Source organism: Meles meles, chromosome X (assembly GCF_922984935.1).
Source record: "Meles meles chromosome X, mMelMel3.1 paternal haplotype, whole genome shotgun sequence".
In the NCBI taxonomy this organism is placed as follows: Eukaryota; Metazoa; Chordata; class Mammalia; order Carnivora; family Mustelidae; genus Meles; species Meles meles.
This window is the reverse complement of record NC_060087.1, coordinates 107017351-107031212: the sequence shown is the minus strand read 5'-3', so window position 1 is coordinate 107031212 and position 13862 is coordinate 107017351. Positions and strand designations below refer to the sequence as shown.

The 13862-nt window shown below is 36.6% G+C and overlaps 1 pseudogene; it reads left to right on the top strand.

The window, feature by feature from the left end:
• Positions 1 to 11800: 11800 nt before the first annotated feature.
• On the top strand, positions 11801 to 13404 carry LOC123935579 (annotated as a pseudogene).
• The last annotated feature ends 458 nt before the right edge of the window (positions 13405 to 13862 follow it).

Below are 13862 nucleotides of genomic sequence, written 5' to 3'. Positions count from 1 at the left end.
TCATTCTGAACACCTGTGAATTCAACCTGAGATCTAAGAAAAGAATTGCTACAATTCTACAAATAGAAAAGTGACCACTTTTTGTAAGGTAGAACATATTCTTTTTTTTTTATATTTTTTATTTATTTGACAGAGAGAGAGAAGTCACAAGTAGTCAGAGAGGCAGGCAGAGAGAGAGGGAGAAACAGGCTCCTCACCGAACCGAGAGCCCGATGCGGGGCTCGATCCCAGGACCCTGAGATCATGACCTGAGCCGAAGGCAGAGGCTTAAACCACTGAGCCACCCAGGCGCTCCAAGGTAGAACATATTCTATGTGTCTTGGTGATAAGAGCTTTGTAGTAAAGCTTGAAATCAGGCAATATAATGCCCCCAGCTTCGTTTTTTCTGGTTCTTGTGTTGCCTGATTTCAAGCTTTACTACAAAGCTGTGATCACCAAGACAGCATGGTACTGGCACAAAAACAGACACATAGATCAAGGGAACAGAATAGAGAACCCAGAAGTGGACCCTCAACTCTATGGTTAATTAATCTTTGACAAAGCAGGAAAGAATGTCCAATGGAAAAAAGAGTCTTTTAACTAATGGTGTTGGGAAAATTGGACAACCACATGCAGAAGAATGAAACTGGACCATTTCCTTACACTAAACACAAAAATTGACTCAAAATGGATGAAAGACTATAGGTGAGACAGGAATCCATCAACATCCTTGAAGAAAACATGGGCAGCAACCTCTTCAACCTTAGCCACAGCAACTTCTTCTTAGAAACATCACCAAAGGCAAGGGAAGCAAGGGCAAAAATTAACTTTTGGGACTTCATCAAGACAAAAGTCGTCTGCACAGCAAAGGAAACAGTGTTGTTTTTTTTCTTTTTCAACATTCCCTCAGCAATTTGGGGTCTTTTCTGGTTCAGTATAATGATTACAAATTTACTAGCTGTGCTTGAGGTAAGCATAAAGGACACTACAGAATCTCTTAGTGCAGAAATAAAATTTAATCAGGCTGAAATTAAAAATGTTTTAACTGAGAGACACTCTAAAATGGATACCCTAACAGCTAGAATAAGGCAGAAGACAGAGTTGGTGACATAGAAGACAAGATGACTAGGGCACCTGGGTGGCTCAGTGGGTTAAACATCTGCCTTCCATTCAGGTCATGGTCTCAGGGCTCTGGGATCAAGCCCCATATCAAGCTCCCTGCTCAGCAGGGAACATGCTTCCCCCTCATTCTCTGCCTGCTGCTCTGCCTACTTGTGATTTCTCTCTGTGTGTCAAATAAATAAATAAAATCTTTTAAAAAAAAAGAAGACAAGATGACAGAAAGAAAGGAAGATGAGGAAAAGAGAAAAACAACTAATGGATCATGAGAGGAGGCTTCAAAAAATCAGTGATATCATAAAATGAAACAATATTAGAATTATTGGGGTCCCATAAGAGGAAGAAAGAGGTACAAAAGGTATATGTGAGAAAATCATAGTTGAGAACTTCCCTAATCTGGGGAAGGAAAAAGGCATTCAAGGCCAGGAAGTAGAGAGAACCTTCCTCAAAATCAATAAAAATAGATCAACACACTGCCATGTAATAGTGAAGCTTGTAAATTTCAGAGTTAAAGAGAAAATCCTGAAAGCAGCTTGAGACAAGAACTTCTTAACCTACAAGGGTAGCAACATTAGACTGGGAGCAGACTTATCCACGGAGACCTGGTAGACCAGAAAGGACTGCCATTATATATTCAGGATTCTAAATGAGAAAATCATGCAGCCAAGAATACTTTACCCAGCAAGGCTGTCATTCAGAATGGCAAGAGAGATAAAGAGATTCCAGAACAAACAGAAACGAAAAGAATTTGTGACCACCAAACTAGCCCTGCAAGAAATATTGAAGGGGATCCTGTAAGTGAACAGAGCCTAAAAGTATTATGGACCAGAAAAAAAAAGAAAGAAAGAAAAGAAAGAAAGGGAGGAAAGAAGGAAGGAAAAAGAAAGAAAGAAGAAAAAGGAAAAAAAAACCAGAGGCAATGTATAGAAACAGGGACTTTATGGAGCACCTGGGTGGCTCAGTGGGTTAAAGCCTCTGCCTTTGGCTCAGGTCATGATCCCGGGGACCTGAGATCGAGTCCCGCATCGGGCTCTCTGTTTAGTGGAGCCTGCTTCCCCCTCTCTCTCTGCCTGCCTCTCAGATCTCTGTCTGTCAAATAAATAAATAAAATCTTAAAAAAAAAAGAAACAGGGACTTTACAGGTAATACAATCTAATTCATCTAATGTAAGGATTGTTACCCTAGCTTTCTTTTGATGTCCATTAGCATGATAAATGGTTCTCTACCTCCCTCCTCCCAACTTTCAATCTGGTGGTGTATTTGGGTCTACAGTGAGTCTCTTGTAGAGAGCATATGGATGGGTCTTCCTTTTTTAAAAATTATTTTATTTATTTAAGAGAGAGATAGAGAGAGAACAAGCAGGGAGAGCAGCAGTCAGAGGAAGAGGGAGAAGCAGTCTCCCTGATAAGAAGATAGCCTGACTTGCACCTTGAGCCTACGACCCTGGGATCATGACCTGAGTGAAAGGCAGATGCTTGACTGACTGAGCCCACCCAGGCACCCTGGTCTTGCTTTTTTATCCAATCTGATACCCTGTGTCTTTTGATTGGAACATTTAGCCCATTCACATTCAGAGTAGCTATTGAAAGATTTGAATCAACAAGGAAATAGTGACTTTGAATGACACACTGGACCAGATGGACTTCACAAATCTATTCAGAACTTTCCATCCTAAAGCAACAGAATACACATTCTTCTCTAGTGCACATGGAACATTTTGCAGAATAGATCACATCCTGGGTCACATATCAGGTCTCAACTGGTACCAAAAGATTGGGGTCATTCCCTGCATGTTTTCAGACCACAATGCTTTGAAACCAGAACTCAGTCACAAGAGGGAAGTTGGAAAGAACTCCTACTAAAGAATGAATTGAATGAAATTAAAGAAAGAATTAAAGAATTAAAGAAGAATTTCAAAAATTCATAGAAATAAATGAAAATGAAAACACAACTGTTCAAAATCTTTGGGAAACTGCAAAGGTGGTCCTGAGAGGAAAGTATATAGCAATACAAGGCTTTCTCAAGAAACAAGAAAGGTCTCAAACACACAACCTAACTGTAATGGAGAAAGAACAGCAAATAAAGCCTACACCCAGCAGGAGAAGAGAATAAATAAAGATTAAAGGAGAAATCAATGAAATAGAAACCAAAAGAACAGAACAGATCAATGAAATAAGAAGCTGGTTCTTTGAAAGAATTAACAAGATCGATAAACCCATATCCACTTATCCAAAAGAAAAGAGAAAGGACCCAAGTAAATAAAATAATGAATGAAAGAGGAGAGATCACAACCAACACCAAGGAAGTACAAACAATCTTAAGAACATATTACAAGCAACTATATGACAAAAAATTAGGCAATCTGGAAGAAATGGATGCATTCCTAAAGACTTATAATCTACCAAAACTGAAACAAGAAGAAATAGAAAATCTGAACAGACCCATAACAGGAAAAAAAAAATCAGTAATCAAAAATCTCCCACTAAACAAGATTTCAGGGCCAGATGGCTTCACAGGGGAATTCTACCAAACCTTTAAAGAATTAATACCTGTTCTTCTGAAGCTGTTCCAAGAAATAGAAATGGAAGGAAAACTTCTAAACCAGTCTATGAGGCCAGCATTACCTTGATCCCCAACCATATAAAGACCCCACCAAATAGAATAATTACAGACCAATATCCATGATGAACACATACACCAAAATTCTCACCAAGATTTTAGCTAATAAGATCCAACAGTACATTAGGATTATTCCCCACAACCAGGTGAGATTTATTCCTCGATTTCAAGTGTAGTTCACATTCACAAATAACCAATGTGATACATCATATTAATAAAATAAAGGACAAGAACCATATGATCCTCTCAATGGATCCAGAAAAAGCATTTGACAAAATACAGCATCCTTTCTTCATTAAAACTCTCCACAGTGTAGGGATATAAGGCGCATACCTCAATAACATAAAAGGCCATATACAGAAAGCCTACAGCAAATATCATTATCTCTCTTTTTTTTTTAAGATTTATATTTATTTATTGGTCATATATAGAGAGAGTAAAACAGGGGAGCAGCAGGCAGAGGGAGAAGCAGTTTCCCTGATGAAGAAGGAGCCCAATGTAGGACTGGATCCCAGTACCCTGAGATCATGAACAGAGCTGAAGGCATATGCTTAACCAACTGAGCCACTCAGATGTCCCAGCAAATATCATTCTCAACAGGAAAAAAAATGAGAACTTTTCCTTAAGGTCAGGAACAAGACAAGAATGCCCACTCTTACCACTGTTCTTCAACATAGTACTAGAAGTAGCAGTCTCATTAATCAGACAACAAAAAGAAATAAAAAGCATTCAAACTGGCAAAGAAGAAGTTAAACTCTCACTCTTTGCAGATGACATGATACTTTATGTGGAAAACCCAAAAGACTCCAACACAAAATTGCTAGAACTCGTACAGGAATTTACCAATGTAGTTATAAAATCAAGACATAGAAATGAGCTGTATTTCTATGTACTAACAATGAGACAGAAGAAAGAGAAGTTAAGGAATTAACCCTATTTACCATTGCACCAAAAAACATAAGATACCTAAGAATAAACCTAACCAAAGAGATAAAAAATCTGTACTCTGAAAACCATAGAACAGTTCTGAAAGAAACTGAAGATCATATAAGAAATGGAAAAATTTTCCATGCTCATGGATTGGAAGAATAAATACTGTTAAAATGTCTATGCTATCCAGAACAACCTACACATTCAACAAAATCCCTATCAAAATACCATCGACATTTTTCACAGATCTAGAACAAATAATCTTAAAATTTGTATGGAACTAGAAAGACCCTGAAGAGCCAGAGGAATGTTGAAAAAGAAAACCAAATCTAGTGGCATAACAATTTCAGACTTAAAGCTATAATAAAACGTTATAATATGAAACTGTGATCAAGACAATATGGTACTGGAACAGAAACAGACAAATAGATCAATGAAACAGAATAGAGAACCCAGAAATGGACCTTCAACTCTACAGTCAACTAATCTTTGACAAAGCAGGAAAGAATATCCAATGGAAAAAGGACAGTGTCTTCACAAATGGTGTTAGGAAAATTGGACAACCACATGCAGAGGAATGAAACTAGACCATTCTCTTACTCCATACAAAAAGATAAACTCAAAATGGATGAAAGACCTAAATGTGAGACAGGAATCCTTCAAAATCCCAGAGAAGAACACAGGCTGCTATGTCTTTGACCTTGGCTATAGCAACTTCTTACTAGACATGTCTCCAAAGGCAAGGGAAATAAAAGCAAAAATGAACTATTGGGACTTCATCAAGATAAAAAATTTTGCACACCAAAGGAAACAAAGCTAAAAGGCAACCTATGGAATGTTTGCAAATGACTTAACCAGATAAAGGGCTGAAATCCAAGATCTGCAAATGACTTACCAGATAACGGGCTGAAATCCAAGATATATAAAGAACTTATCAATCTCAATAACCAAAAAATAAATAATCCACTCAAGAAATGGACAAGACATGAACAGACATTTCTCCAAAGAAGACATCTATATGGTCAAAAGACACATGAAAAAAGGCTCAACATCACTTGGCATCAGGGAAATACAAATCAAAACCATAATGAGATACCACCTCACAGAAGTCAGAATGGCTAAAATTAACAAGACAGCAAAGAAGTGTTGGTGAGTATGCAGAGAAAGAAGAACACTCTTACACTGTTGATGGGAATGCCAACTGGTACATCCACTCTGGAAAACAGTATGGAGTTTCCTCAAGAAGTTAAAAATAGAGCTACCCTACGTCCCAGCAATTGCACTACTAGGTATTTACTCCAAAGACACTGCTGTATTGATCCAAAGGGACACCTACACTCCAATGTTTATAGCAGCAATGTCCCCAATAGACAAACTATGGAAAGAGTCCAGATATCTATTGACAGATGAATGGATAAATAAAAAAATTGAAACCAAATTGAGATACCACCTCACAGAAGTTAGAATGGCCAAAATAAATAGGACAAGAAACAAGAAGTGTTGGAGAGGACATGGAGAAAGGGGAACCCTTTTACACTGTTGGTGGGAAAGCAAGCTGGTGCAGCCACTTTAGAAAACAGTGTGGATATTCCTTAAGAAATTAAAAATAGAGCTTCCCTATGACCCTGCAATTGCACTACTGGGTATTTGCCCCAAAGATACAGTTGTAGTGAAAAGAAGGGCCATGTGTACCCCAATGTTCATAGCAGCAATGTCCACATTTGTCAAACTGTGGAAAGAGCTGAGATGCCCTTCAACAGATGAATGGATAAAGAAGATGTGGTCCATATATACAATGGAATATTACAAAGCCATCAGAAAGAATGAATACACAACTTTTGTATCAAGATGGATGGGACTGGAAGAGATTATGCTGAGTGAAATAAGTCAAGCAGAGATAGTCAATTATCATATGGTTTCACTTTCTTGTGGAGCATAAGGAATAAAATGGAGGACATTAGGAGAAGGAAAGGAAAAGTGAATTGGGGGAAATCGGAGGGGAAAAACAAAGCATGAGAGACTGTGGACTCTGAGAAACAAACTGAGGGTTTTGGAAGGGAAGGTGATGGGAGGATGGGTGAGCCTGGTGGTGGGTGTTAAGGAAGGCATGTATTGCATGGAGCACTGGGTGTGGTGCATAAACAATGAATCTTGGAACATTGAAAAAAATAAAATTAAATTAAGATGTTAAAAAAGATTAGAACAGAAATAAATTATATAGAAACTAAAACAATAGAACAGATCAACAAAACTGGGAGTGGGTTCTTTCGAAAAAATCAGTATACTTGATAAGTCTCTAGCCAGACTTATCAAAAAGAAAAGAGAAAGGTCCCAAATAAGTAAAATCACAAATTACAGAAGAAAAATAACAATCAACACCACAGTAATACAAATTCTATGAGAATATTATGAAAAATATATGCCAACAAATTGAACAACCTGGAAGAATAGGATAAATACCTACAAACATATAAAGTACCAAAACTGAAACAGGAAAAAATAGAAAATGAACAGACCAATAACCAACAGAAGAAATTAAATCAGTAATCAAAAACCTCCCAAAAAACAAAAGTCCAGGGCCAGGACCAGATGGGCTTCCTCGGGGAATTCTACTAAACATTTAAAGGAGAATTAATCGCTATTCTTCTCAAACTATTTCAAAAATTAGAAATGGAGGAAAAATTCCAAATTCATTCAATGAGGCCAACATCACCCTCATACCAAAACAAGACAAAGATTCCACTAAAAATGGGGACTACAAGCCAATAACCCTGGTGAACATGGGTGCAAAAATTCTCAATAAAATACTAGTAAACAGAATCCAACAATACATTAAAAAACTGATTCCCATGATCAAGTGGGATTTATTCCTGTGTTTCAAGGGTGGTTCAATATTCACAAAGCAATTAATTTGATATACCACATTAATTAAAGAAAGGATAAGAGCCATATGGTCATTTCACAAGATCCAAAATATTTTTTGAGAAAATACAACATCCATTCATGATAAAAACCCTCAACAAAGTAGGGATAGGGATAGAACATACCTCGCCATAAAGACCATGTATGAAAAACTCACAGCTAATATCATCCTCAATGGGGAAAACCTGAGAGCTTCTCCTCCATGGTCAGGAAGAAGAGAGGGATGTCCAATTGCACCACTGTTATTTAACACAGTACTATAAGTCCTAGTCACTGCTATCAGACAACAGAAAGAAAGATAATACATCCAAATTGGACCAGAAGAAGAAAAGCTTTCACTATTTACAGATGACATGATATTCTATATAGAAAACACCAAGGATTCCATCAAAAAGCTGCTAGAACTGATAAATCCAGTAAAGCTGCAGGACACAAAACCAACATATAGAAAGGTGTCATTTTTATACACCAATAATGAAGAAACAGAAAGAGAAATCAAGGAATTGATACATTTACAAATGCACTAAGAACAATAAGATACCTAGAAATAAACCTACTCAAAGAGGTGAAAGACCTGTACCCCGAAAACTATAAAAACAGTGATGAAAGAAATTGAACATGACATAAAGAAATGGAAAGACATACCATGCTCATGAATTGGAAGAATAAATATTATTAAAATGTCTATACTATCCAAAGCAATATGCATATTTAATGCAATCCCTATCAAAATACCACAAGCATTTTTCATAGAGCTAGAATGTGAATTAAAAAATACTTATCCAAAGAGATGCATGCACCACGATGTTTATAGCAATATTATCTACAATTGCCAAATTATGGAAATAGCCTAAGTGTCCATTGACCACTGATTGGATAAAGATGAAGTGGGATATATATATATAAAATGGAATATGAGCCATAAAAATGAAATATTGACATTTGTAATGACATTGGTGGAGCTAGAGAGTATTGATAAGTGAAATAAGTCAGTCAAAGAAACAGAAATAGTATATGATTTTACTTATACGCAGAATTTAAGAAACAAAGCAAATGAGCAAATGGAAAAAGAGAGAGAAGCAAACCAAGAAACAGACTCTTAATTATAGAGAACAAACTGATGGTTACCAGAGAGGAGGTGGGTGGATGGGCTAAATAGGTGATGGGGATTAAGATGTGCACCTATTGTGATGATCACCAGGTGTTTGTGGAAATGTTGAATCACTATAGTGTATACCTGAAACTATTATTACACTGCATGTTAACTAATAGGAATTTAAATAAAACCTGAAAAAAAATAAAGAAGTCTATGAATTAATTTATGAGAGGACCTAGCATTTGAATACAGAAATGTGCAACATTATTGTTTGACATAAATTTAGTTTCTTTTTGGATAACATTTTCTGCTTTGAATATTTTTTTCCCTTTTTTTCCTCACCCTTATCACTACTGATATTTTGCACTGGGTAATTCTCTGTTCTGTGGCGATGTCCTGTGCATTTTAGGGTGTTTAACAGCATGCCTGGACTCTGTTCAGTAAATGCCAGTAGAACCTTCCTTCCCCAGTCATGACAACTAAAAACTCCTCCAGAAATCACCAGCATAAATATCCCATCTGGGACAATGTACCTTCTGCTGAAAGCCGCAGGTTTAAAACCACTGGGTGTGATGCCAAAACAATGAACACTGTTATGCTGTAAATAAACAAAAAAAAAAACAAAAACAAAAAAAAACACAACAACAGTGTTTGCCTTTGGCTCTGGTTTTGATCCCAGGGTCCTCAGATCAAGACCTTTGTGAGGCTCCCTGCTCAGCGGGGAGTCTGGTCTCCCACTACCCCTCCCCCTCTGCTCATGATCTCTCACTCCCTCTCAAATAAATAAAGTATTTTTTTTAAAGAGAACAGATAACCATTCTTCAGTGCAACTTTATTCTACTCAGAATGAAAGGCAAAACCATAAACATTGCTGTTCTGGGTAATTTGAGGATTATAGAGTTGCCCACTAGATGAAGAATTTTGAATACATAATTATATGCAGAGTTTACTTTCATCAATCATTCATTGAAATTCAATGTATTTGATGAAATAAGTTTCATATAGATAATAAAACCATGAAAAATATGAAGAAATCACCATGTGTTTGTTGCTTTAAAATGATTACTGTTATAAATAATATACTCAGTTGTGGTTTTACATTGCAGAGACTTCCCCACCTTGTGGCCTGTGAGTTGGATTCTATGCTTGGTCTAAGAAGCTGTTTTCTCAATAGATTAAATATTGTGAAATAAAAAGAAAATATGTAAATATAATATGCCCCAAAGCAAAAAATTAATTTTCAACCCAGATGAGTTTCAGGAGGTTTAATGCCAAAGATTTTAAAAGTCCTGTGTCAGGGGCACTTTGTTTGCAACTGAGATAAAATATTTCCTGTATTACCTTCACAGAATGATGAGTTTAATTCCCAAAGCAGACATTTAAAGGGTCATTTGAAATAAAGTGAAAAGCATTAAATATCTGATTCCCTTAATCCCAACAGTACCATTAATGCTGTTCTACCTCCCAAAATGGAAAAAGAGGAATGGTGTAGGAAGGTGAGTAAAATACTTTATGATGTGTTTTTTCCCATGCAGAAATTAATCAGAAAAGGTTAAGTCCAAAGTTTTTATTCAATGACAACCTTATATGTAGTCAATGGAAGTTGAATCTAAATAAGGACAAGTTTAATTCCCATTCCATTTGGTGAACTAATAACCAATGAGTTCTTCTGCATTTAGCCAAGAAAATATGATTATCATCAAATGTATTTCTTTGCAGGCTTCCTTTGTCAGTAAATAAACACTGCAGTGTATAGAGGGCTAAGGTTACCTATTAAATAATGGATCTAGTTGTAGCCTTCGAAGAGCTATTAGTCTATAAAAGGTCATTAGGATGGAGATACAAAGAACTTCTGGAAATATATATTTATACTTTGTTCCTTCTGCACATACAATATGCACTTAATGTTGAATGAAACTAAACTGAGAAAAGTTACATGAATTTAAAAACAGACTGCATTGTTCTAGGAAAATGTACATTCATAAAAAAGAAAGCTGCAAATAACTTCAAATTCTTAAAATCCTGCTTAAGAATCCTTCAGAAAGTTTCAAGAAATTCCAGTTTATTATTCAAAATGTGTGGCTTGGGCTCAGACAAATTGAGAAAGAATGATATTTGTAACACTATACATCTCAGAATTTCTGCAAGCATCCACTATTCTCATAAGAGCACTTGGATTTGTCCCTATTTCAGTTTAAAAAGAAAAAGCTTGCTCCAAAGAAGCAATTTATTCTTGAATGTAAATCCCAAGGCATACCTCTAGTTGTGGCTTTTTCATTGGTTCAGAAGATTTTCAATGTAAATGTTCCTCTATAATTTAATTTGTAATAGACTTACATAGACAAGTTTTGGGAAAGCTATTTCTTCATAAATGCTCAACATCTCTACTGTGGCAATATGGCTAATCTGGGAGACTCACTTCCAAATGAGAAAATATGAAAGAAGAGAGCTTATGGTTATACTCAAAGGCCCAAAGTACACCTTGCAAGAAGTTGCTTTGAAGGTTCTCCTTAGTAAAAGAATAGATCAGATTTTGAATGACCCTGACATGCTTAAGCTCCCCTTTCTTAGTCTAAATAAAGGTTTATTATTTTGTACTACACACTTCCTCCAAAATCTAATGGTCATGAATATTTAGCACTGAAATTTTTATGCATGCATAATTGTTTGTAAAACCTAGATATGACAGATGTACTCATTTATTTTGGATGAGTGTAATCTCAGACATAAAAAATACTCTAAATAAAAGTTATCTCAACTCAAACAAAAAGCTAACTTTGTGTGTATACCTCAAAGGAATTCTCTATGGAAAGAATGCCATCATGTAGATGAATGACAAGTGACACTAGCAAAATAAAATTATTAAATTATAAAGTCTATTTCTTACTACCAAAAGTACATTTCAAATGCTATACAAAATATTGTGATAAGCACTGGGTGTTATGAGAAACTGATGAATTATTGAACTCTACATCTGAAACTAATAATGTACTATATGTTGGGTAATGGAATTTAAATAAAAAAATTCATGTTGTCAATAAAACCTTTTATAACATAATATGTGTTTCCTTTTTCACAATGGATTTGCTGCCAGAACACAGGTGTCATGTAAACTACCACTAAACCTAAACCAAAATGGAAAAGAAAAAGACTCGTATCAATATTGCCATCCTTGGACATATAGATTTGAGCAAGCTTATCACTGCTGGTGATCTGATTTGCAAATGTGATGGGATCAACAAAAGGACTACCGTAAAATTTGAGAAGGAAGCTGTTGAGATGGGAAAGGGCTCCTTCGATATGACTGGGTCTTGGATAAACTGAAAATTGAATGTGAACATGGTATCAACATTGATATCTCCCTCTGGAAATTTGAGCACAGCAAGTATGATGTGACCATCATTGATGCCTCAGGACAGAGAGACCTTATCAAAAATATGATTACAAGCACATCTCAGGCTGAATGTAATGTCCTGATTGTTGCTGTTGGTGTTGTGAATTTGAAGCAGGTATCTCCAAGAATGGTAAGACCTGTGAACATGCCCTTCTGGCTTACACAGTGGGTGTGAAACAACTAATTATTGGTGTTAACAGAATGGATTCAACTGAGCCATCCTACAATTAGAAGAGATATAAGGAAAACATTAAGGAAGTCAGCACCTACATTAAGACAATTGGCTGCAACCCTGACACAGTAGCATCTGTACTAATTTCTGGTTGGAATGGTGACAACATGCTGGAGACAAATACTAACATGCCTCGGTTCAATGGATGGAAATTCACCCATAAAGATGGCAATGCCAGTGGAACCATGCTGCTCAAAGCTCTGAATTTCATTCTGCCATCAACTCATCCAACTGACAAGCCCTTGTGTCCGCCTCTCCAGGACATCTACAAAATTGGTGGTATTGGTACTGTCCATGTGGTTTGAGTGGAGACTGATGTTCTTTTTTATATATATATTTTATTTATTCATTTGACAGAGAGAGACCACAAGTAGGCAGAGCAACAGACAGAGAGAGAGAGGGCGGAAGCAGGCTCTCCACTGAGCAGAGAGCCGATGTGGGGCTCGATCCCAGGACCTTGGGATCATGACCTGAGCTGAAGGCAGAGGCTCAACCCACAGAGCCACCCAGGTGCCCCGAGACTGTTGTTCTTAAACCCAGCCTGGTGTTCACCTTTGCTCCAGTTAGTGTTACAACTGTAGTCAAGTGTGTTGAAATGCACCACGAAGCTTTAGTGAGGCTGTTTGTGGGGACAATATGTGCTTCAATGACAAGAACCCAACTGTCAAAGATGTTCATCATGGTAATGTGGTTGGTGACAGCAAAAATGACCCACCAATGGAAGCATCTGGCTTCACAGCTCAGGTGATTATCCTGAACCATCCAGGACAAATCAGTGCTGGATATGTACCTGTGCTGGATTGTCATACAGCTCACATTGCTTGCAAGTTTGCTGAGATGAAGAAGATTGATCATTGTTCTGGATAAAAGCTGGATGATGGCCCCATGTTCTTGAAATCTGGTGATGCTGCTATCATTGATATGGTCCCTAGCAAGGTCTATGTGTGTTGAGAGCATCTCTTGACTATCCTCCTTTGGGTCATTTTGCTGTTTGTGATATGAAACCGACAGTTGTTGTGGGTGTTATCAAAGCAGTGAACAAGAAGACAGCTGGAACTAGCAAGGTCACCAAGCCTGCCCAGAAAGCTCAGAAGACTAAATGAATATTAACCCCAATACCTGCCATTACAGTCTTAATCAGTGGTGGAAGAATGGTCTCATAACTGTTCATGTCAATTGGTCATTAAATTTAATAGTAAAAGAATGGTTAATGCGAACAATGCGTTATAAAATCTTCAAAAGAAAAGGAGAATATTTGTGGGCCATTTGTGTGTGTGTGTGTGTGTGTTTTAAGTTATTAGTTTTTAAAATCAGTACTTCTTAATAGTAACAACTTGACCAAAAATCTGTCACGGGATTTTGAGACCCATTAAAGCAAACATTTAATGAGAAAAATAAAAATAAAAATAAATAAAATAGAATAAAATACTACATGTTTTTTCATACTATCGTCAGGAAAAATAATCATGGAAATTTACATTTTAAGTGACATAAGAAATGGACTGAATGCACCATAATTATATGACTCGGTCTACTATGACACCACAAATATTTGTTTTTTTACTTAAACT